Genomic DNA, 26,532 nt, shown 5'->3' on the forward strand with positions numbered 1-26,532 from the left:
GGGTACGTGTCCCAACCTGTATGGCTTTGCTGGGGAGCTCCTCAGTGGGTCAGGGGGAAGGGGGCATGAGGCGGAAATGATGGGGTCAAGGAGGGGGTGCCTGTCTGCATGAAAGTCTGGCCCCATGAGTGGAAATGAGTTGAATCATGCAAACTACTGTGTCCAAGGGATTCAGAGTCTCAGGTGTTTTATGGAAAAAGTCTCCAGCCAAAGACTTCATTATACCTGGTCAAGCAGGGGACAGTTCTTGGTTCTAGGAAGAGAGTTGTCCACCCAGTTTGAAAGTGGTCGAGAAGCTTCAGAGGGTCAGAGGGAGGGCTGGCCAAAGCCTTTGGAGTATATAAGGGTCCAGCCAGTGGGCAGCACACTGTAGCAGGTATCGTGGGCTCGCAGAGAACCCAGAGAGCCCACTATATATCTGGACCCCATCTGCTAGTGGGACTCCTGGAAATCTGAGACACAAAGGAAAATACTCAGCTCTGTGCCACTGCTGGGCTCGGAACCATATTTAAGGCCTTCAGCTGGCAGTCAGAAGGCACCCTCCACATAATCCAGGCAGCCCTGGGGAGCCAGTGCAGACTCTTGAGCAGGGGGCCATGTGACTTTGCCACAGCTTATGTAAGAAGAACTGGGGCGTTTAGTCACTGTTGATCTCATTCAACAATGAGCGGAAAGAGCATGGGCTTTGAAGTCATGCTGACCCTCAAGAATCCCAGCTCTGGTCCTAACAGAGCTGTTACGAGGCTAAGTGACCTTATCTGGACCATTGTTATCAGTTGTGGACCCCATACTGTGAGAGACATAAAGACAATCCCACATGTTTCAAGATGAGATTAATAATAACGTTTGAAACCCCATCCCATGAGGGGCAGCTAAAGGGCCTGGAGAAAGGAAACCATAAATATGGAGATGGGCATCCACAGGGCCGTTAAATGGAAGGGGGATTATACTGCTCTGTACCAGCCAACTCTTGGAACCGAGACCAGTAGGTGGCACTACGAGAAAGCCAGCTCGAGCTCCGAGTGAGGGTGACCTGCTGACAGTGAGAGCTGCTCAAGGGTGGAACTCTGGCACCCAAGGGAGTGAGCTCCCTGTCACTGGAGCTATACTCGCAGAGCCTTGGAGACCACCTGTCAGAAAGATTATGGGGCGGAGGCAGGGAGCAGGGATTCAAACATTGAATGGCTGGAGGGGCAAGACGAGCCTTTGCTGCGCCTTCCTGATTCGAGCTTCTGGATTCCCCCAGTTGGGAGTCTTTCTGGTCCCTTCTTACCCTCCCCTCCCCCTGCTCCCCTTTTTCCTAGTGAACTTTCTTTCGGATCCACGTCCATTTCTCTGCCCCACTCTGCCAATACCTTGAAACCACCATATCCCACCTAAATACTGCTTCCAAAACCCCAATGCACATTAGTTTTACTGAAAAGACATGTCTGAATACCAGCCCCTTAAAAAACCCCGAGCCTGGAAACAGAGTAGGAGGCATGCAGCGTGGTGCCGCGCAGGGAAAGAGCAGTTTTTCTCCCCGAGCCCTTTGCGTTTAATCAAGCCTCCGTGTCGCGGAGACACCGGTCTGCGCTTCGAGTTTCAGTTAGGTCCAGCCCCTATCACACAGCTCCCTCCAATTCAGTGTGTGCCTAAATTGCCTCACTTGCCCCTAACAGGAGGAAACATGCTCCATTTGCCACCTTGGTTTTGCGAAGTTATTAACCCATCTGGCCACACCACCTCCATGCTTAATAGCTCCGAAAAAAAAAAACAAAAAATTTCAGACTCCTCAGCCTGACGTACCCGGCACTCGGGTCCCAGCCTCTCTGTATCTCTGACCTGCCCTCTCCTGGTCCAGCTCGATGGAACTCTACAGTTTCCTGGGGGAGTCACGCCTTCCCCCAACATCCTAGCTTAGTGTCAAGCATTGTGTTTTGGGGAGACTTTCTCATTCTTCCAGGAATACCTCTGACCACACAGTGTTGGAATTATTCTTCTTCCTCGTTCCTTCCAGGAGCTTCCTGAGGTCCTTGTGTTACCAGGAGCAAGCCCGGGTCTGGTTCACAGCTGCTCTAGGAATAGTATATATTTATTATATATAATAAATATATGAATGGCTCTACCCCGTAGAAGGAATTTATGATAATCCCTGCTACTTTTTTTAATGGGAATTCCCTGTTATTCTGATTCCAAAATAGTCATTAACGATACATACTGAGGTTTTGCTTGGAAAATATCGGAGCTGCCTGAATGGCCCGCAGTGGCTCCCAACCCACTCTTCCATAAAGTCCTAGAACCATCTGATGGTGATGATGGCTTTTCCATGAACTACCTGAGTATTAATAAAAGCCTGTGAGAGGCAGGAAGTGAAAAGCACAATTTCAAGTTAGAGGCAGATGGATGCGGCTAGAATCTTAGTTCCTGTTCTTACTGCCTGTGGGACATCTGATAGGTCTTCTTGCCCCTCTGAGTCTCAGTGTTCTCATCTTCCAAAAGGGGTTTTGGAACCTAGCTTGCAAGATGATTTGAGGAGATAATAGTCGATGTTTTGGAAAGTTTGTCCCACTTGCCTAAACCTCCCAGAGGTGCTTTATACCCCATGTCCCCCGCTGCTCTGACATCTCCCTGTGTTCCAGGTTCCCCCCGGAAGCCCTGCCTCTCTGCTGAGCGTACCTTCCCTAGGATACCTCTGTGCCCCGAAAATCCCTGCCATGTTGTCACTATTTGCTCCCTCACCACCTGCTCCTTACCCAGAAAGACAAACCAAAGACAACCAAAGTAGGCCATATTAGGCAGCTTCCAGGGAGTTTGGGGCTCCCACAAGTTTCCCACAAGAAGGGAGACTGCCCAATGGCCTATTGGTCTAGGGACCACCTGGTTTCTTCTTCCTTGGGACGGGTCTGCGTGGAGTCCTAATAAGGGACCCAGCTTGGGGCTGTGGTTGGGGAAAGCCACCAACCAGCCCCAAAAGAAATGGCCACCGGGTCTTCAGAGTCAGATCTGGGTGTGGCTCTCATCCTGGCCACCTACTAAGGGTCCTTGAGTAGATTTTTGCATCTCTAAGCCTTACTGTGCTCATACGTAAAAAGAAAGTAACGCCTACCTTGTAGCTTTGTTTAGAAGATTAAAGGAAACATTTATGTGGGGATATGGAGTAGATTAAATGCAAACATTTCCATTTGTTGCTCTAACAAGCAGGGTACCAGCCAACGGTTCTCACGGAGCTGGGGATCGCCAAGTATTCTAGGTGATGACACACCTCCTCTGGGAAGCCTTTCTTACCCCAGAGTAATCAGCCCCTCTGGGATACCTCTGTCCTTCTCTTTGCAATGATCATAAAGGATTATTTTCTCTTAATGTATCTACGTGAGCCATTGGACTTCGGGGTTAATGACAGCCCTGTGTAGTTTTTGCCTAAAGACTAAATGGGCTTAAGTATGTGAATCGGCACAGTGCTTGGTGCACTGTAAGGATTCAGTAGCTGTGAGCTATTATTCTATTTGCCTTCCTTACTTTTCTGTGAGCTCCTTGAGGACAGGAATCACTTTTAATCATCACTATCCCTAAGGTAACTCTTCTTGGGATTTCTGATCTCTTTGAGATTTTGCTGGTAGACTCTTTCCCCAGAAAGAAACGTGTGTGCACATGTAAATTTTTGTAGTCCTTGAAGCCGACGGGATCCCTTGATCTCAGCTCTAGAACCTCTGTCTAGACCTCTGTCTAGTGGCTCGTCATCACTGTTCCATGGTCAGAGATATCCTCAGTAAGGTGGCATATTTGATGTATTGGGGATTTCAGAGTTTTAGGGCAGCAGAAGTTAGAATTCACTATGTTTGTTACAGCATTCTTACCCACTTCAGTGCATCAACTTACGGGAGCAAAGTTTTGTTTCGATTAGCTGGGCCCCAGGTCTAGGCAGAAAGCCAATTCCATGTCTTCACTCCCTCACATTTACTCATCCCTGTGGTAGTTTTACATCCCCCTTGTCCCATGACCATAAGATGCTCAGATGTACTGACCCTTTTCTTGTTCTGTTTTGTCAAATAACACGTTAGGATGCTTTTGTTTGCTTATTTTACTTTGCACCTGTAATAGCCCCTTCTTCCGGCAGATTTGTCCTTAAGGTCATGCTTTGCTCCCCTCCACCATTTCCTGGGAACTCTAAGCCCAGGTAAGGATTAATCCCACTCACTCCTAGAAATATACATTTCATCCCTTCCTGGTCCAGGCAGTCAAAAGCTTTGCATAGGGGCTAATCTTTCCTGTATCTTCAATATGTGAGTCTATTTCTATGTCAGGGTCTCTGAAATCCAGTGGCATAAATGCTTGCTGACAGGAGATGTTGGATGGCTAGAGTTAGGAACGTTTCAGGAAAGAGGGTACAACTTGGGCAAAGCCTTAAAGGATGAACAAGATATGAACAGGCAGATGAGGCATGGGAGCACTTCTGGGCAGATTACTGGGGTCCTGGCTCCTGAGTCCATACTGCCTTTACTTAGCAGCACTCAGACCTGGTTAATTTCTCATCCATTTCTCATCAATTTCCCTCTCAAAGACGTTGGGGGAAGACAGGTAGTCTCCCTTTCTGCCAGCTGACTGACCATGCTGTCATGTTCTTTTAGACAAATACCCTGGCCTCTTTGGGAATGTCAAAAAAGCACCTTCCTAAGTAGGGAAGAAAGTGTCTGCGTTCATTATTTAGTGCTTTTTGCACTCTGTTAGCCTTTGGACATGATCTAGTTCCACAGCGGGGCATTCACAGGCTGCTGAAGGGCCCATTTCAGACCCTCTTATGCCCCGCGGCACTGAACTTGGTTGAGACTTACCGTGAAGGTCACACTGTTTCAACGACACAGGCCTAAATCTTAGTATGACTTATGCCATTTTTGCATGAGAAATACTCTGCGCTTTTCTTCTCCCCTCCGCTTACGCCCTCATGTAATATTCTTTCAGCTGTAAAAGATCTTTTATCCTTCACCTTTTAAATTGCCCAGTTTAAAAGCCTTTTATGTAGTTGTATTAGGCATAAAAGACTTTCTAATTATTGGTAATAATGAGCCGGTGAATTCTAGCTGAACTTTTTCCGGCCTTCAAAAGAGAGATTCTGAAAAGTTTGGCATGGTGGTAAATAGGAAGGACACAGATTGTCAGATGGATACGTTGACCTCGACATTAATTTCTTTTTGGTGAAACACGGATTCAGAAATTGAAAGGAATGATCAGACCTCCCTGAGGTTCTTTCCTCCCTTTGTCAATCACTTCGACTTCCTGAGACTTTTTTTCGCTGGACTGCAAAGCGGAACGGATGACCGTCCACTACCAACATCTCAGGCCTTTTGGGAGACTCACGCGGCAATGTGAAAACATTTCCTGTGATAGTGAGGGGTTGCTTTTATGAGACGCTGTGGAAGTAAAGATTGAGGGATGGTATGTACTAGTTGCTTCTGTTTATTTTACGTGCTGTCCTATGATTAAGAGAAAGGCTCAAGTTTAGTGACAAGAGAGGGCAAAACTGGGCTCAATATGAGAAAGAAATTTCAGGCATCTGAGCTGATTTTCAGAAGGGACAGCCTCTCAGAGTAGCGAGCTCTATGCCCCTAGGAGTGTTCAAGCAGCAGATAGATGGTTCTATAAGGGAATCCTTGTATTGGAAAGGTGACTACAGTGGTGGACCTCAGAATCATTCATCTCCTCTGGCACTCCATTTGCCCCTATGTACTTAACTCATCGTCTTGCTGCCAGTAGCTCAGCTGCGAAGCTGTGTACCCCGCAGGCCCCATTCGTATCTTCATTATTATCACCTGGCTTTAAAGGAGCACACCCTGAAGTGCCCAGCAATAAGTTATGGGCTGGCCCTGTGAAGTTAGTGCCCTGGATGGGAAGAAGTTTACCAAGTATTATAATCAAGTCATATCACTGAGCAAGCGTTGGGCACAGAGTAGGTGCTTAAAAAATTGTTCCTCCTTAGTGTCCTTCTAGAGAGCTTGAAATCAGGGCTCTAGATCTGTCTGTATCCTGAAAAGGAGCCAGGCTGGGAGAAACTGGTAAACATCCGGATGATCGGATATGAAGTCCAGGCCTCCATTCAGTTTCTTCCTTTGTTTTATGATGCCAGGACAGTAGCCATATGTCCCGTATCTAAAGCTAACGTAGCTGTGGGAAAAAGCAGGCAGACCCCACTGAGCATCTGCTCTGTGCCACGGACAGCCTAGGCTCTGGTCTCGGCTTCTCTCCTTCAGTAATCACAACCCTGCGAGGAGGTAGCTGTCATTTACTCATAAGGAGTCGGAGGCTTCGAGAGGTCACGTAACTTACCCACGATCAGAGTCAGAATTCGAACCCTACATTGTTTTGACTCGGGCACCCACACAATTTCCACTAAAATATACTGCCTTTAGAATTAAAGAAAATGCAAAGTCCTCCATCTCCTGGTCAGAATCACCTTACCCTCACCTGCTCAGAATTAGTACTCAGGCTTCAGTTCCCATCTCCCATTACTCATTGGTTTTGAGCACTTAGAGCTCCGGAGGCCCAACACTCCCTGCCTGGCCGTGAACACCTCCCTCAACCTCTAGACTGAATTCTATGAGGGCGTGGCCATGTCTAAGCCATTCCTGAACCCTCGCTCTGCCTGGCGCACTTTCTTCATCCCGATGTTGAAAAGATGTTTTTGAATGTTAAGGAGCACATCTCAGTGAAAGCCACCCACCTCCGAAGCTCAGAAAGCTGTCCGTTTTGCTACCCCTTCCCCCAACCCCCCAAACTCCTTGGTGTTTTTCTACAAGACCCCTGTCCCCCTACAATCAGCATCTGCTTAGTTTTCCTTGCCCTAGATTTATTTCTATTTCTCTGCTGCAAATGTAGGAAGAGGCAATCCATTCATGTGAAGAATTTCAAGAATTCTCTGGACAGCTCTTCCCTACACCCCCGTCCCCCATCGTTCATGGCAAATAAAATTTCATTCACAATTTAGCGGTTAGTTTTTCCTTTCGTTTGAAATCTGGATCAAGATGTTGCGTAATTGGCTTAAATCTAGTCTGAACATTTGTCAATCACTTCCTCATTAAGTGCCACCTTATAGGGAAATTATAATGATCACAACACAGTTAACATAGGTGTCACAAGGGAGGATATCATCCCAAAGTGAGGGAAAGGAATCTGAATCTGTGTATTCCCACAAATGAAAGAGAAGCTTGCCTCTTCGGATGTTTCTTGGGTGGACTTTCTTTTAGCTGTACTTAAAAATTTTCCTGGGATAGAATCCTAAATTTCTAGAATCTTAGAGTTAATAGGAACATTAAGAGATGCTATCTAGTTTAGCCTTCCCACCAAAGCAAGAATCCCCCAAGGTTTGTGATAAGTGCAGATGAACACCTCTGACTCTTGGGTTTCAATTCACATACCTGCAGTGACAGACCTTCATTACTTTTGTAATCCCAGCCATCTGATTGCTACAAAGCCCTTTTTTATTTATTTATTTTTTGGAGTTCCTTACAACTTCTATTCACTTATTTATTCATTCACTCATCCATTTAGCAAATATTTACTAAGAGCCTCCTACCTGCCAGACAGTGTGCTATTCCCTAGAGATATAAAGATGAACAAGACCAGCTGCTTAAGAATCTTAATGGTCTCAAGAAGAAGATAGACATATAAAAACAATTACAATCAATATAATCAAGGTTGTGAAAGGCTGTGTCCAAGATGCTATGGGAGCAGAGTGGATGGGGCAGTAAACTTTGCTTGAGTGAGTTTAGTGAGGTCTTCACCCAAGGGATAGAGTTTAGGTGTAATCTTAAAAGATGATGGGAGTTTGGCACTGGAGAACGGGTGGAACAGTATTTAGGAAGAGGGAACCGAATGTTTAAAAGCACTGAAATGTGGAAAAGCCTCACGTATCCCAGGGACTGATGAGCAGTCTGGGATGGCAGGACCACAGGATGCCTTCATGGGAAAGGAGACAAGGATACCAAGGGAAGCCGGCCCCAGGGAGCAAAGGGCCTGAAATGGGGCGCTGAGAAGCTGGGACTTGTTGGGAGATCACTGTTGCTTTCAGGTGGTGGAGTGACACTGTTGGAGTTGTATTTTTCGACATCACTCTGGTGGCCTGCGGCAGGTGGCTGGGCAGGTGGGGAGGAGACCGTTATGTAGCTAGTGGAGTTACCTATGTGTCTCTGTCAGGAAAACAGAACCCACACCAGGCAATTTAATAAAGGGAAAGAACATGCGGAACTAGTTACCAAGGTGTTAGAAAAGCTGAAAAGCCAAATGGGAAACAGTGGGCCAACCCAGATGAGTCCCAGTTGGAAGTTACTACTAGAGTGAACCCTAGCACTAAAAGGACAGAGGAGGGCAATGGTGTCGGCAGAGCCCAGAAGCTGGGGCTGCCACCAGGCACTGAGACCACAGAGGGAGCTGCCTGGTGGGAGCCGAGACCATAGTGAAAGGGGCTGTCTGGTGGAAACCATGGAGAGACTCAGCCATTGCAACAATACTGCCCAAAGAGAGCAGGGAAGAAATTCACTGTTTCTCCCTCCCTCCCACCAGCCAATTTCTGACCCCTGCCTCCTGTTGGTCAACTTTAAGTGGAGATGGATTGGCAAGGGAGCCCGGGCAATGTGGTTTCCAGGGATCAGCCACTGTCATTCAGCACAGAGCAGGGAACGGCAAGGATGGCTCTGAGGGCAAAGCATTGTGGGGTAGGCAATGGAGGACCACTGTGGGTGGGTCTGGACTGAGGGTGAGACCCTGCAGACAAGAGAAAGGGGGAGGGAGGGGAGGCGTGTACATTTGAGTGGATGACAAGGGTAAATCTGGAAGGTCTCGTGGATGTGGAGGGTTAGACAAACACAAGCTACGTCCAAGGTGGCAAACTGGGCGGTCAGGTAACCAGGTGATCTGAACCAAACTCCCTGTCTCCTCTCCCAGAGCTCTGTCATTCACAAACATGCTGTTTTATCACTCTGACTTCTAAGAGTGTTTGTACCTCAGCCCTTCCATTCGCTGTCTTCAGGTTCTTGCCAAAGACAGTAGTAATCCCTCTCATCTTCTTCTCTGTTCTCAGCCCCTGGCTCACGTTGGGGCCGGGTCACATTATCGCCTTGAATGATATCTGGCTTTCTCTCCCAGGGTGGCAAATCAGGGCTCTCATGAATGGAATCAGACAGAGTTGTAGACAGCTCACTGTTAGTCATTCCCGAAACTTGTTTCCCATAGATGCAGATATGGAGGGGTAAGTGTCAGCAGTCGTCTGGTGCTCTGCGTGCTCAGTTGTGTGTTGGCAAAAATCACATCTGGATAAAACAGTGATCATTCCACTCCTCTGCTAAAATACCTACCACTGGTTTCCTGGAGGGATGGTCTTCAAGCTTTTGATAAAACCCAGAAATCTTTATTCGAATGAAGTGTGCCCGGTAGCCGTCTAGACAAACAGATGAAAGAGGAGATGTGGTTGGAACCAGGTTGGAACCCCAAGGCCCATCCGCCTGGAAGCCCCCTCCCCTCCTCTCTCTGAAGGACAGAAGGTTCTAGAAGGGAAGAGATGCAAAGAGGGTTGTGTGAGAACCACTGTCAAAGGAACCCACAGTTAGTTCCGTGGGTGGGAGAAGTTGCGCGGCAGACAGGAGCTCATTCACATGGCTTTCCCAACAAGGCTTTGTTATTCGATGATCAAATTCTGAATGCAGTTCGGGAGTCTGGTCTTTGGGAAGCAGTAACAGCAGAAAGAGCACAAAATGTGAAGTGATTCGGAGCTTTACACTTCTTTTTTTTTTTTGTGGTGCAGGAACGTGCAGTGTTTATTGCACGGAGCCCAACAAGGAATCCAGGCAGCTACTGCTTAAAAGACCTGAACTCCCTGATGGCTTTCGGGGAAAGGTTTTAAAAGACAGGCTGAGGGAGGGAGATCGTGGGGTATGTGATCAGCTGGTGGACGTTCTTCTGATTGGTTGGTGGTGAGGTAATAGGGAGTCAACATCATCAACCTTTTGGTTTCAACTGGTCTGTGGTCTAAGCGCTGTGGGCAGCATACGGTTAACTTCTTCCACCTGGTGGGGGGGTCTCAGTATCTGCGAAACACAGAGCTTTACACTTCTGAACTGTGTGACTCTAGGCAAGGTGCTTTATCTTTTGGATTCTTCTTAGTGACCAGTTAACAGTGTGGGGAGAGCTATTTCGCTGGGCTCCTGTGAGGATTAAATACAAGGACAGATGTGATCGCGGTCATGTTTGCCCAGAGTAGGTACTCAGTACTTGGTAGGCATCATGGGATGACACTTAAAAGTGTGAGCCTTGAAGACTGACTACTTAGGCTTGAAAAGTTTCTCCCTCCATTACCAGCTACGTAACCGTGGGTGGGTTATTTAAACTTCGCTGAGTCTCTGTGTGTTCGCTTATAACATGAGGATAATGACTGTTGTACCTACCTCATGGAGTTCTTTTGAGGACTTGAATAAGGTAACGCATGGAAAACATTTAGAACAGCCCCTGACATATAGTAAGTACCCAATAAGTGTTAGCCATAGTCATTATTATGAGCTATTCTATGAACGAAGGACTGTACCAAGTATTTCAAGAAATATGACGAGTGAGACCTGGCTCAACCTCTAGGGTGCTTTTAGTGTCCCTGGGGGCAGTAAGGAGCTGGAGTGCCTTCAGTTCTCCCTGCCCGAGCAGTAATGCCAACAAGATCAAGTTTAACAGGGGAGGGGGCTGAACCTGCAGGGGAGTGCCAGGGCTGTGGGGTGAAGATAACAAACAACTGTGACTACCAAATGTTGAGCACCACCAAGCAAGGGCCTGTGGAAGGCACTTAACGCCCTGCGTCAAGACATTTCCAAATAACCCTAAGATGTAGGTCTCTTCTCTACTATAAAGGCTGTTGAAGATGAGAGAAGTGAAATCAGCACAGCCAGAAGAGGCATCATTAAGAATCTAATCCAGCTCTCTCTGACCCTGAAGCTAGCGTGACCTAGTTTATCATCCAGACTGGGTCACTTTTGAAATGGAATGGGGGGCGGGTGCTATTAATAATTCCATGAGGACGGTAGGCAGGAATGGAAGTGATCTGAGGCAGACCAGGGTGTGGGTCCGTGCTACCCAAGCACAGTGAATGCTCTTCCCACTGGGTCCAGCTGTCTCTAAGACCGGAACGTAGTGAGAGTTCAAACAGAAGAGAGGCGCTCTCTATCCATTTTGTTCCTGCAACTCTTTGCCAATCACGCTACCTGTGCTAAAGCAAAGACAGTACTGTCCCCAAGATACAGGTGCCCCAGTGCATGCCTGCTCCTTCAGTGGGCGTAAACCAAATTCCTTGGAGCTCTGTGACATGCTAAGAAAATGGGATTCAGGGCTATCTGTTAACTGCTGCCGCTATGAGTCTATCCTTATTCCTCTAATACAGATCATTAACATTTACAGAACTTTAACTACAGCAACTCTAACGAGCAGAGCTGTAATATACAGTTTCCCCATAAACATCCATTGAGGCTGACACTCATTGTCTGCTGGTACAGTAATTCAGCATTTCTGGACAAGTCATCGTGTTGAGGCTCTTTCTTTCTCCCTTAACTGCTGTTATTAGTGGTCGCAGAAGAATAATGAACTCCAGTTGTAAAAAAGGAGAAAGTGATATATTAACGATCATGGAGAACAAAAATACATAGATCAGTGACAGTCCCAACCTAAAGCGTAAAAACCTCGTTACAAGAAACAAGTATTTGCAGAGCCCTTACTGGGGGCCAGGGAGTGTGTGCATTCCTTGGCAAGCTGTGTCTAGTTCAGTGATTCCCAAAAACCATATTGCCTAACGGTCATTGGTGACACTTTTAAAAACACAACTTCCTCGGCCCCCACCCCTGTAGATCTGCTTTGGTAAGGCTTGCATATGTTTATATATAATGGGAGATTTACAAAGTTCCCCCAGTGGATTCCAACACTCCACTACGTTTATCTAGTTTAGTTAACATGACAACTATTATTTTCTCCATTTTGTGAATGAGAAGATTGAGGTTGGGTTGCTAAGGGGAGACGGAAGGAAAGTCTGATGACGCAGGATGAGGCCCTTGCTTCTCCACTTGTGCATAAAGAACGACTCCATGTTAAGGTGACATTCGCTCTCACTTGTTACACTACTTTTCCGCCTCTCCACCTCTCATTTTTCTACCTATCAGAGAGTCCTGTCGGCGTGTCATCATGTTTCTTTCCAGCAGCTTAGCAGCTGCCTTATCTCCAGTATTACTCCTTCCCACCATTGCGTGCCGTCAACATGGTACTCTGGTTTTCTCCCCGCTTCCTGTATTTGTAATCTGGTAGCCTTGTCTCTTTGTCTGTGTCTAGGCTGTTGTTTCCACTGTCACCTCGGAAGTCCTAGCCCCCTTACCCCTGTCATCACTGTAGGGATAACACTTGCAGTGTGATTGGGCCGTGGTCCTCCAGAGAGGATGGCCGTGGACCTGGCACGGACTTGAACTACCCACTGTGGCTGCTCCTTCCAGAACCCTTACGTCTCACCCTCATCGTAAAACACACATTGTCTCACACCTTTTGTTCTTCTCACCCTAGCATAATTCTTAAGAGTATGTACTTCAAAGCTCACCCACTTAGGTGAAAATCTTAGCTCTGCCATTTACTAGCTGTGTGACCTTGGGCAAGTTCATTGACCCTTCTGTGCCTCAGTTCCCTCCTCTGAAAATGAGGATAGCAATAACACCTACATTCGTCATGGTAATTAAATGAGTTATTGTACGAAAGCACCTTAGAATAGTAGCTGGTTCATACAGAGGAACTTCCGTCTAAGCATCAACTATTATGATTATCATCCTGCTTGACCCCTGCTTGGCCAAGAAGGGATGAGGTCTTAATATTACTATTTAGCTCATTCCTTTCTCTTTAGACCAGAATGGACTGTTTGGGGTATGTTCTAGAGACAGAATCAGCATTTCTTCGAATGATTGGATGTCAGGGTGTGGGAGAGAGAGGGATCAAGAGTAACTTGTACATTGGGGGACTTGATGGACCTAGAAAAACCAGAAATAAGGATCTCAACCACTTGTGACATAAGCAGAGATACTGATTAAATTAAAAAGGTCTTTCATAGGACATAGCAAGGACGCAGGTAAAGAGGGTCTCTGCTTGTGGGATCTGTATGAGATCTCATTGAATATGCCATCCTGTAGCCCTATCTCCATTGTCTTCAGAGTTGGGGTGTCCAGCACCAGAGAACAAACAGGAAAAAAAGGCAGAGATCAGAGCACAGGTGTCAAAGTGACAAACGTGGTGTTCCCTTGACCCTATAGTAGTTCGCACAAAGTGCCCCTTTTGTTTTAATTTTATAGTTTCTGCAATACTGGAAGGTGCCTCCTAGAACTAGCCTCTGGTCACTTATGCATTTTTCTGTTCAAGCATTCTTTCCTTCCTCCTTCCACAGATATGGTCTAGTGTCCATCATATGTCACGCACAGACACAGGGGCTATACAAGTCAGACCAGGTCCCGTCCCTTGCACAGCTCACGGTTCATGGGAGAAGGCTGCCAACAAGCAAGTACACAGACACGCAGAGCACAAAACCGAAGAGGAGAATGTGACAAGAGCTGGGAGCTGTGACTGTATGTAGGTACATAGAGGAGGTCTCTAGGGACATGACACCTGAGCCAAGATCTGAATTACGAGAAGAAACCAACCAGGTGGAGAGTAGAATCAGGACAGGGAAAGACGAGGGCAAAGGCCTTGAGGCAGGAGCGTTCTAGGGGTCCAGCAGGAACACGGAGAAGACTGGTGTTGACCAGAGTGTGGTGGGAAAGGGGAGAGTGGTGGCAGATGAGCTCAGACTCAGAGGCAGCAGCTGAGCATGGACAGTAGTATAGATAATGGTAAGCAGTTTGGATTTTATCCCAAGTGTAACAGAAGACGGTGGAGGGTTTTCATCAGGGCAGTGAACCTGATCTGATCGTTTTAAAATATCACTCTGGCTGCCGTGTGGGAGATGAACTTAAGGGGGAAAGTGTTAGAAGCAGCAGTCCAGGCAAAAGAGAATGCTGCCGAGGGGAAGGAGAGGGGCAGGCAGAGGAGCTGGGGCACGTCCTAGAGATAGAATCAGAGTTTCTTAAAGAATGATTGGCTGTCAGGGTGTGGGAGAGAGAGGGATGGAGAATCACTTTGACACTTGGAGATTTGAGCATCTAGGCCTGAGTTGGTAGCCTTTACAGAAATCAGAAGACAAGGGAAGAACAGGTTTGGGGAGATCAAAAATTCTTTGGACCTGTTAAGTTTGAGTCTGGACAGTATGGGATGCAATCATTTTATCATTTGCCGGGGAGGATGGTAAGGCCAGGTATTGGCTGGACTTGGAGTAGTGAGGAATGTCAGAGATTGACTGCCACCCTCGAGCCGCCGATGGGTCTCGCTAATGGGAAGGACTTGAATTCAGAAGAAAATGCCATCCAGATATTAGAAGAGCTAGAAGAGTAGCATATTCCTGTTCTTATAACTTTTTCTGGAACATCCCCCTAGTATTTCTTTGAAATTAGAGCCAGAGCCATTTACTCTGATTACAAAGTCTCATTAGGTCAAATGACAGTGGATACGACATCCTTTTTGGAGTTTACGATAGCAAATGCCATGTCTCTGTGAGTGAGTGAGTGTGTGTGTGTGTGTGTGTGTGTGCGCGCGCGCACGTGCACATACATGCTGAGCATTTGAAAACACCGTAAGGACTACCATGCCCTCTGCCTTGTAAATCATGCTATCACCAAGTTTCTTTCTGTTCAGTTTTCTATTCTCTTGTATATGCAAGTTCATCCATTTACTCTTTCTGTTTTTTTAAATCTGTCAGTTCAGTGTATCTTGTTTTTGTGTGTTAGCCCCTGGGCTATTTAGACATTAGGAATACAAAGATGAATAAGATACAGTTTCCCATACAAGGAACTTAGTGTCACGAGGTCATAGTCTGTAGTAGAGAAGAGAGAAAGCAATCAACCATTATAACTGGACATGTGTGATGCCCAGAGGAGGATCATCTAGTCCATCCTGAGGGCCTTAGAGGAAGGCTTGGAACAGGTGAGTAGACCCAAGTCTCCAGGGTCTCCTGATGAACAGGGATGGGAAGGGCAGCCCATCACAAGGAGTAGCTTGTACCAAGGCCTGAGAGGGTAAGGAATATACTGAGAGACCTGTTAAGAGGGCAGGTGAAATCACGACACAAAGTTACAAACTATTTATAGGTTGGATAATCAATCTGAGACAAGATAATGCTCTCACAGCTTTCCTCTGGCTTCAAACTTATAGGCTGCCTTCCAAGTCTAGACTGTTGGTGAACATCACCTCTCTTGATCCTCGGAATTCTGTGAAGGAGACAGTTCTCTTGCTGTCTTACATATACGCAAGATGAGCTTTCCTTGGGCCCTTAGTTTCCTTGTTGTAAATTGTGAGCTGGGTTTCTCTGCTCTTACTTCTTCTTGCCTCCTCTAAGTCTGTTCACCCATGAGGGGAATTGTGATGGAAATAAAGGAACTAGACTAGGAGTTGGGAACTTGGGGTTTCATCCCAGCTCGGCCACTAACATTATCATGATTTTGAAAAACTTGAAAGCCTCAGTTTCTTCATCTGAAAAAAATATAGGGTTGAGTTGTGTTAGAGATCTCTATAGCCTCTTCTAATTTTACTCCTCTGCAATTCATAAAACTTTCAAAAATGCCATCAAATAGGTCTATAAAATCATCATAGTATTCTGAAAGGATACTCCACTGAATCGTTGACCCACTAATGGAGGTCTTTTTGCTATATGTCAGGCACTGTACTAATTAAGCTATTACCTCAAATCTTATACAGGGAAATCTTCAGTCTTGTGAGGTGGATAGTTCCCTAATTTTACAATAAAGAAAAATTCAAGAGATGGGTAAACTAGTCAAATTCCAGTCGCATGAGAACAGAATTCTTGTTTTGGTCATTTGCAGTGGAGTTGGCTTCAGTCCTGTGAATGGCGTTGCAGCAGTGAAAGTGGTCCATGCGCCGTGAAAATCCTCGGTGCGGTACCCCTGTCATAACTCTCCTCTTGCTCTGACCTGAATGGGCATCCTCCCATTTCCCTCACTTGACTGTTACAGCTCAGAGAAGGGACAGCATCCCGGTGCTCACAATATTGGCCCAGTGTAGGCGTTCAAGGAGAGTTTATTAATTATGAAATGAACGCCTTGAGAGCTGAATCCAGGAACGAAGGCGTAAGGAAATGAACGCCTAAGATATAAAATCTGCATTCTTCCAGCGAAGAAAAGGAAAAGCATTTTACAGGGAACGGCTGTCAGAGCAGCAGGCAGAGCCCTCCGTGACTATTTTTTCCTCTGCTGTGACATCTCTCCGTTTGTGATTTGCTCTGATTTGCTCTGCCTTCAGCCTGAGCCTCTGCTGCTCTCGCTTGATTTCAACTCCATCCAATATTTCTTGTTACCGTTTGGGTGCCATCTGGACCGCAGGAGTAGCCTCTCCAAGAGCGACGCAGCAGCGGAGAAAGAGCTGACGGCCTGTCTGAGAGCCCCCCTGCCCGCCCCCCCAGGAGTGTGCTGAGAGCCTGTCATCCTGCTGACAGGAGCCAATTTCACTTTCCTGTGATTCTAATTCACCCCTTTTCAAAGTACTGAACTGGCGCCAAATCTTGTTAGGAGTTTTTGAAAAATCCTTGAGTTTTGCTAATGTGGAACTAGAATAATGGATTTTTTTTAAAAAAAGAGATGGGGTAAAGGAAGAGAGAAGGAAAAACAAATAATTATAAGCTTCGGGAAATCATTCCCCTTTGGTTTCTCGTCGTCACTGTATGTTTAGACCTGGGCAGGTGTGTTTATTCTGTTGACAGCCAGTAACGTAGCCAAGCTATCTTGCAACCTGCACCTTCCCCCACAAAGGATCCACAGCAAGGAAGGTCCCCCCGCTTTCTAAACTCCTCCTTGTCACACGTCAGAGCTCTGGGGTGAGGTCATGGGTTGGAGCTGGGATCAAGAGTCCTGGAAGCTTCCCCGTATCAGAGCATGAAGTCATCCCCCAGGGCTTCTAGAGAAGCTCCATGGTAGACTGGTGTTTTCAGCGTTTCTTCTCCATCCCCATCACTGGCCTCATGTGGGCTCTCACCAGATTATCATCTCTCTCTTTATAATCACTGCCTCGTGACAACAGTGTTGATACCATCAAAATCCCCAGCACCGTTCTTGCCACTGTCTCAAAATGTCTGACCCCTCAGGATGGGATCGGGTACTAGCAGTAGTAACCACAGGCGGGAATCATGTCATCACTTTGAACTGCGCCCTATATGCTACAGGCTTCATGTGAATCATCTCACTTATGACACCAATCATGTGATAATTCCGTTTTCTCCTCTTTCTACCTCACGCCATGTAAGGACAAGGGCTGTGTCTTATCGAAGATGCTCAGTTATTTGATGTGGAGGGACCGGGTGGTAGGTTTTCACGGCTTATGACCGCCATCAGTGTCCCCACCACTGCCCCCCCCAACACGGACACCATCATTTCCTGGGCAGCATCTCCTTCCCTTTATCACTGTTGCTGAGATCAGGCTGACTTAGATCTTAGTATCTTATCGCATAATCAGTAGCAGCCTACAAACTGCACCTCCAACCCCATCCTTAGGTGTATTTTCAAGAAAATAAGGGATGTGTGTTAGAAAACCCAGGCGTGAAAACACAGAGTTGCCCACTGAGTTCTGAAACAGGTATAAGGAAGACAGTGGAGAAGAGAAGGGTGCGGGGTAGACGGAATGAACAGTGGGGCTGATGGACTTCACAACGGTCCAGACTTGCCAGGGTTCAAGCTTGGGGAAAAGGTGCAGGAGCGGGAACCTGCTGTGACCAACGTCTGGCCTATAAAAATCATGCCACACGTTTAGCTTCTCTTCCAGGTGACTTTGTTCCTTCCCTGGACCAGTGTTTCCCAGACTTTTGCCATGGCCTGGAACCCGCCTACCCTCACTTACCAAGCATATAATCCCATGGCTTTCCTTTCCTTTCTTCTTCCTTTCTTTCCTCCCTATCTGTCTCTTCATTTCCTCTCTCGCTCCTCTCTCTGTCTCTTTCCCAGCCATCTCTCCCTCGTCCCTTCTTCCTCCCTCCCTCCCATCCTTCCTTCCCTTTCTGTACTTTTGGAAAGGGAGCTGACGTCCTTCGAGGGATTTTACTCTCTCGCTTGCTGTGCTAATTCTTTTCACGTACATCCACCTTCTCACCACTTCTTCTCAGCCAGCCCATGTTGTAAGCATTATCCTTCCTATTTCTTGAGGAGAAAACTGAGGCTCAGAGTGAGGAAGGAATTCACCCGAGGAAACACCAATGAAGGTAGAAGTTTGAACTGAAAGCAGCTGTTGGAGTACAGTTGATTTACAATGTTGTGTTAGTTTCAGGTGTACAGCAAAGTGATTCAGTTATACATATACATATATCCATTCTTTTTCAGATTCGTTTCCCATATAGGTCATTACAGAATATTGTGTTCCCTGTGCTATACAGTAGGTCCTTGTCGATTATCTATTTTATATATAGTAGTGTGTTATGTTAATCCCAAGCCCCTAATTTATCCCCCTCCCCACGTTTCCCCTTTGGTAACCATAAGTTTGTTTTCAAAGTCTGTGAGTCTGCTTCTGTTTTGTAAATAAGTTCATTTGTATTACTTGTTTTTAGATTCCACATAGAACTGTTATCACATATGTCTCGCTCTGTCTTGCTTACTTCACTTAGTATGATAATCTCTAGGTCCATCCATGTTGCTGCAAATGGCATTATTTCATTCTTTTTATGGCTGAGTAATATTCCATTGTATATATGTACATTCCTCTGTCGACGATCATTTAGTTTGCTTCCATGTCTTGTGAAAGCTGCTGTTTCTAATATCCCTCTGCCCACTTCCCCACGCTGCCTCTCCTAAAAACATCAAATTTCTCACTTTAAAAAAGCAACCATTGTTTTCAAATGCAAGCACATTGGTTTTCTTGACCTGGTTCAAGTTGGGAAGGTCAAGACTCCAGAGTCAGAGTCCTCAGCCACAGCTGCCCTTGTTCATTCACGTTAGCACAGTCCAGTCAGCGTAGCCCCCTCACCTTCGTGCAAGGAGTCTACCTTTCTCATGCCCCTGAATAAAGTACCAGCAAATTCCTTTTACCACCAGTGTGCATCCTGACTCTCTTCTTGCATGTTAACAAAGGCCACTTCAACCTAAATATCCATTGATGGCTGAATGGATAAAGAAAATGTGGTATATACATACAGTGGAATATTATTTAGCCCTGAAAAAGAAGTCAATCCTTGCTTATGTGACAACTTGGCTGAACCTTGAGGACATTATGCTGTGTGAAATAAGCCAATCACAGAAAGGCAAATACTGCAGGATACTGCTTATATGAGGTCCATAAAGTAGTCAGACACATAGAAGCAGAGAGTAGAATGGTGATTGCCAGCAGCTGGGCGAGAGGGAGGTGGGGAGATGCTATTTAATTGGTATAAAGTTAGTTATGCAAGAAAATTAAGTCCTAGAGATTGTGCCTACAGTTAACAATACTGTGCTGTACACTGTAAAATGTGTTAAGAAGATAGAGCTCATGACGTGTTCTTACCACAATACAAAAAAAATGGGGGAAATGGAGGCTGTTTTAAGGACCAACTTCATTTTTAGGAAGCTGGATGTAAATATTTCATTGTCCCAGGGATTAGCAGATATATTACACTTGTGTGTGCTTCAAGGGAAGATGTAACTTTCATTATAAGGTCTAACCATTTCCCTCCACCCTCTAGCCTTCCAGACAACCTTTAGGACCCTCCTAAAATGGTAGCTGGCAGAAGGAGGGCAATTAACTGCTAAAATGCAGCCCAGCTTTGAGTAGTTAGGGGCAACTTCTCAGTCATTACAGGGACAAATCCACAAAGCAGCACAGATTCCTCTGTTAGGTCAAGGCCTTGAGTCCCGCCACTGAGCCCCAAATCCCAGTAGGCTGGGACATTTTGGCCTTAAAGGGGATTCCATTCTGTTGGAATGATGATGAGGTTCCATGGATTTCCACTTGAAATCCATTAAAGGAATCTCAACTTCCTTTAAAAAAAAAAACCCACCAACATCTGGGTCTGGCTTAGCCCAGGCAATGACAAAACTTACATCCAGAAGAAGGCTACTGTTTTTGCAAACTGAATTTGATTTCACGGTACTGTCTAGACATAGCAAAGAATTCAGTTGTCCCATACAACCCTTCTGGTCAATGCAAAGGTAGGATATTCCTTAAAAGAATAGAAGAGACTGTATAAGGGAGGAATAGGTCTAGTGTTTAGAAAGCACCCAGTCAGCTGAAGTTTTTTGTTTTGTTTTGTTTTTTAATATCTGTTGTCTAGAGCTTAGCTCTCCAGCACAGTAGCCGCTGGTCACATGTGGCTATTTAAAATGATATCAATTAAAACGAAATAAAATTTAAAATGCGATTCATTATTCACACAAGCCATATTTGAAATGCTCAATAACCACGTGTAGCCACTGGCTACCATGTTGGAAGGGCAGGTGTACAACTTTCCATCATCACAGAAAGTTCTGTTGGACAGTGCGGCTCTTGGGAGAAATCATTTATTAACATCACATTTTCTACTCTGCGTCTCAACTCCCCCCACCCCCGCTTTGTTCTTCAGTTGCCAAACAGAGCTTTTCCTGTTTTCCTCTCCGGAGAATTAGGAAAGTGGCTATTTACTCCTGGCTAACAGAGAGCATAAACTTCTAGATACCCCAGAGGGCATTAGTCTTCATTAGCACATGTCTTCATTGTTAAATCACTCACCAGGCCACAGCACCTGCGTCCAAATGCCTGGAATCACTAGGTGTGTTAATAGTACCCACCTTGGTGCAGTTACAAATCACTTAAGTTAATCCATTCCTCCTGAGCTTTCTAAATGGATAATTGAATTCATTCTTCTGCAGCATCAGCTTGGGTTCTGAGTTGAGATCTTCATGCCTTGTGCCCTCCCTGCCCCACTCCTGTCCCACCCCCATGCTAGAATGATTATATATCCTGGCTCTGCTCTGAGCTTCAAGAGAGCAAGGACCATGTATTATTCATCTTTGTTATCTCCAGTGCCTAGTCAGGACACAGCAAGTGGAAAGCACCCAGTGAATGTTTGTTGAAGAAATTAATTAATCAATTATGTAATCAATCAAGATGCCTTCCATTTTTCCAGTAGGACTTTCACGAATTATTCCTACAGAGAGTTCATTCCCCAACACGGTGATTCACAACTCTGGCTGCCTGTTAGAATCACCTGGGGAGCTTTTAGAACCTACCGATGCCAGGACCCCACCCCAGACCAGTAGAATCCAAGTCTTAGATGCGGGGCTCAGGCATGCGAAGTTTTGTAAAAGCTGCCCCAGAGGGTTACATTGTGCAGCCAGGGGTGAGAACCACTGCAGGTTTCTTAGTTGGCAGCCAGAAATAAGTTTTCATCCTTTTTAACGTGTTCACACCAAGTCCCATCTCATCCACTCACGTTTGCTGCAAGAGTAACATGAGTCTGGTCTTAAGAGTTACCTTATTCAGTTATGGGACAATAGTAGTGTCCCCAGTGCTCCAAAGAGATTATGGGAAAGTAAACTCCCTGTGGAAGCTTTATTTCACTGTCTTAATGACGATTCAGGCTACAACTGTATTAAAACAACCCAAGAGAATCTCTTCCTTTAAATCCTCACTGGAAGTTCAAATTGTGAGTAAATTGGATTGTCGTATTGAGTTTTGTTTATTTTTTTATACAGCAGGTTCTTATTAGTTATCTGTTTTATACATATTAGTGTATATATGTCAATCCCAATCTCCCACTTCATCCCACCACCACTACTCCCCACCCCACTTTACCCCCTTGGTGTCCATATGTGTATTCTCTACATCTATGTCTCTATTTCTGCCTTGCAAACCGGTTCATCTGTACCATTTTTCTAGATTCCACATATGTGCGTTAATGTACGATACATATTTTTCTATTTCTGACTTACTTCACTCTGTATGACAGTCTCTAGGTCCATCCATCCAAAGAACGAAAAGACCCAATTTGATTCTTTTTTATGGTTAATATTGTATCGTATATATGTACCACATCTTCTTTATCCATTTGTCTGTAGATGGGCATTTAGGTTGCTTCCATGACCTGGCTATAGTAAATAGGGCTGCAATGAACATTGGGGTGCATGTGTCTTTTTGAATTATGGTTTTCTCTGGGTATATGCCTAGTAGTAGGATTGCTGGGTCATATGGTCATTCTATTTTTAGTTTTTGAAGGACCCTCCATACCGTTCTCCATAGCAGCTGTATCAATTTACATTCCCACCAAAAGTGCAAGAGGATTCCCTTTTCTTCACACCCTCTCCAGCATTTGTTGTTTGTAGATTTTCAGATGATGCCCATTCTAACTGGTGTGAGGTGATACCTCATTGTAGTTTTGATTTGCATTTCTCTAATAATTAGTGATGTTGAGCAGCTTTTCATGTGCCTCTTGGCCATATATGTCTTCTTTGGAGAAATGTCTGTTTAGGTCTTCTGCCCATTTTTGGATTGGGTTGTTTGTTTTTTTAATATTGAGCTGCATGAACTATTTATATATTTTGGAGATTAATCCTTTGTCTGTTGATTCGTTTGCAAATATTTTCTCCCATTCTGAGGGTTGTCTTTTCATCTTGTTTATAGTTTCCTTTGGTGTGCAAAAGCTTTTAAGTTTCATTAGGTCCCATTTGTTTATTTTTTGGTTTTATTTCCATTACTCTAGGAGGTGGGTCAAAAAAGATCTTGCTGTGATTTATGTCAAAGAGTGTTCTTCCTATGTTTTCCTCTAAGAGTTTTATAGCGTCCTGTCTTACATTTAGGTCTTTAATCCATTTTGAGTTTATTTTTGTGTATGGTGTTAGGGAGTGTTCTAATTTCATTCTTTTACATGTAGCTGTCCAGTTTTCCCAGCACCACTTATTGAAGAGACTGTCTTTTCTCCACTGTATATCCTTGCCTTCTTTGTCATAGATTAGTTGACCATAGGTGCGTGGGTTTATCTCTGGGCTTTCTATCCTGTTCCATTGATCTATATTTCTGTTTTTGTGCCAGTACCATATTGTCCTGATTACTGTAGCTTTGTAGTATAGTCTGAAGTCAGGGAGTCTGATTCTTCGTATTGAATTTTTAAAAGCAGAATACAAAGCTGCATGCATGCCATGATAGTAACTGTAAGAAATGTATCTAAGAAGGGGGAAGAAAAGACTTGAAGGTAAATGAACAAAAACTCTAGTAGTATTTGTGGGTAAAGTAGGAGATGGGGATGCAGGGAGACTAGGGAATGGGTTCCAGGTTCTGCCCATGAGAATCAGTTGAGAGAAAGTGCACTGGCTAGAGGGGTCTCCCACTGGGTGGCTGAAGTGCCCAGAGTGTTACTGAAGGTAACCCCAGGTGGGAGGAAGGAACTCCAAGAAATGACTGAGCCAAGATCAAAACAGGAAGGTAACCACAAGCTCCAGGTACAAAGGGTATAGATGGGAAGATGCTCAGGTAAGACTGTAGACAGAAGGGAGGAGAGGGAGAAGGTGGGGTCAACAGTGCACTGAGGGGTTCAGGACTAAGGCCAGGAAGTGTTGGGCATCCTTTTTCACAGGATCTGGTCCGTGCTCTCAAGTGGGGGTGATTTCTAAAGGGGGGCTTCCCGCAAGATGTTTTTTTCTTCTTCTTCTATCTTTTTCCAAATATCATATAGTAATAGTTTCTTAATATTAAAAAATGTGTTCCTGTGCATTGCAAAACAGAGCCAAAAGAAATAGGATGAGAAGATCCTAATAATAGCTCTGATTTATAAACATCTCTGTGTGCAAAACACCAACCAAAACATTGCACACACATCTCAGTTAACCCTCTCCATAAACCTGAGATGATGTTATCATTATCATCCCCACTTTGAAGATGAGAAAACTGGGGTCCACGGACTTGTCCAGGGTCGCACAGCCAGCATGGGGCACAGCCATGATTCAGTCCGTATTTGTGTGACTCCGAAGAGATGCATTTGCTCTCACGTCCAGACCAATCTCCATCTGAATTTATGGAAATCGCCTCCTCACAGCCCAGCCCCACCCCTCACCAAAAGCCCCCACTTCTGTCACCAGCAAAGTGACGGACTCACACCAGTGCTGGCTGTCCTCACACATTTTCATTATGTGGTGGGGCTTTTATGAGACTCTCCCACCGGCTGTTTTTCAAATTTATTTAATTCATCCATCATGCTTTGAAGCCATTTGCTTTTTTATATTGGACAGATGTAATGAGATTTTGGACACTAAAAAATGTTTTTATTAAAAGTTATGACCCAGAGGTAGTTGGTAGGGGCTGTGCCATAAATCCTGAGAAGTGTGAGATTTATAAAGGATATAGCAGCATAACCTTAACCTTTCAGGCCACACCGCAGGTTACAGGATCACTTAGACTAATATTGTCTCCCTGTCTCTGGCCAAATAATAATAATAATTATTATTATTATTATTAAAGTGGTTATCTGATGTGGTCCTTCCTCCTCTTCTCTTGGCCACTGTTGGCTCCTGGCGAGCCAGGGCCTGGTGGGAGCAGGTGGTTGATGACGGAATTTGCTGGTGTCTGGCCCTAAGGCTCTGCCGTGGTAGGTACGGGCATGTGGGTTTTCCTGCTCTGCTCTGCAACCCTGTAACTGGGGCTGAGTGATGTACAGTCACGTTTGCTACAGTCAGAGTGAAAGTGATCATGGCTGGTGGTTTCTCCACTCCTCCATGGCCAACAGGAAGCTCTCCTCAAAATTTGGAAATAATGCATTTCTGTTCAAGCATAATAACTCCAATTTAATGTTAATATTTCGGATTTATATTAATGTTACACTGCTTGGAAGTCACCCAAAGTGTAATTAGCCTGGAAGCGTAGACCAAAACATGGGCATTAAAAATATATGTATACAGGGACTTCCCTGGCGGTCCAGTGGTAAAGAATCTGCCTTCCACTGCTGGGGATGCGGGTTCGATCCCTGGTCAGGGAACTAAGATCCCACATGCTGCAACTAAGCCCACGCGCCACAACTACTGAGCTCGCTCGCCGCAAAGAGCGAGTCCGAGTGCCACAAACTACAGAGCCCACGCGCTCTGGACCCCACGCCACAACTAGAGAAGAGAAAAGCTATGCGCCACAACTAGAGAGAAGCCCGCGCTGCAGTGAAGATCCCGCCTGCCGCAACTAAGACTGGACGCAGCCAAGAAAGAAAGAAAGAGAGGGAGGGAGGGAAGAAAGAAGGAAGTAAGAAAGGGAAAAAGAAAAAATACACGTGTATATATAGAGAGATGTTATACATACTAATATGTGCTAATGTTGTGACTTTGTTAAATTACCATTGGTTAAGTAAAGCCCTGGGGTGTTGTCGGATGGTGAGCCAGGGTTCAACAAAAGACCACCAGGGAATTGAAATAGAGAAGTTTATTACTCTCAGTTCCTGGAGGAAGGGGCATGAGGGGAGGTCAGGGCAGGATGCAGGCAGAGAGCAAGGCAGGACCTGGGCGCTTGCCTTTATTAGGGTTCCCAGCCTGAGGCCGGATTGGTCAATTCAAACAAAAAAGAGCAGGGTTTTGTGAAGTGTCAAAGGAATCTTATCTAAGGGGTACGTAAAGGAAGGCCCTGGGAGGCTGGGGAGAGTGTGATCATAAGAGCTGTTAGGATGGTCATATCAGAAACTGACATTTATTTGTGACTCTGTGGGTTGCTATCTAGGGCCTGCCTCACTGGAGAGGCTAGTGTCAGTTCAAGGCCCGTGCAGGCCGCTTGGCCACACAAAGTGGATACTTAAGCAGCAATATTATGGAGCGGTTTAGCAAAGCTCTCAACAGTTATAAACAACAAAATAAAAAAATTATCAAACAATTAGGTTTGGTCAACTGCCAGCTACTCTTAGTAGCATGCATTTGTTCATACATTTTCAAGCCCGATCCCTGTGATCTGCTAGGGATTCAAGAACAAATGCATCGTGGTCCCTGCTTCAGGGAGTTCACCGTGTAGTGGGCACAAGCGATGCGCTGTTGCTCTCGGAGGATGGTTTTCAGCCTAGGGGACCAAGGAAAGCTTCGTGGAAGAGGTGGCCTTTCAGCTGGGTTTTGAGGAATTGGGTGAGCTTTGGGCTTGCAAGGCTAAGAAGAGCATTTCAAGCAGCAAAGACCGCATGCACAAAGGCACTTATAAAACCTGCTGTTCACAGACTGCTCCAAGTTAACTAAGTTTGGCTGAAACACATGATAACACTTTTTCTTTTTAAAGCAAAAATCTCAAGGGTAAACATCATGCTCTTATCTGCTTCCACTGTTGAGACTGGCCGAGTCAGGGCTGTAATTTAAGGAAGATGGACTTTAAACCTACAAACTCCCCATTGCTTGTATTTCCTCGTCAGGCCCGTGTTTTATCATATGCTGGGAGCATATTCTAGAGTTTTCACAGTACGTTGGCAACAGCTCCCACCTCCTGAGACCACGGGAGTGTAAACCATAGATCCCGTCATCATTAAACTCA

General features: G+C 45.5%; 1 protein-coding gene across 5 annotated transcripts in view; it reads left to right on the plus strand.

The window, feature by feature from the left end:
* DAB1 (DAB adaptor protein 1) overlaps nucleotides 1-26,532 on the plus strand; it is a gene marked incomplete at both ends in the record, with an annotated part of 276,391 nt that overhangs the window by 217,633 nt on the left and 32,226 nt on the right. The window lies entirely within an intron of this gene.

The sequence above is a fragment of the Grampus griseus genome, assembly GCF_964374135.1.
Source record: "Grampus griseus genome assembly, chromosome: 1".
In the NCBI taxonomy this organism is placed as follows: Eukaryota; Metazoa; Chordata; class Mammalia; order Artiodactyla; family Delphinidae; genus Grampus; species Grampus griseus.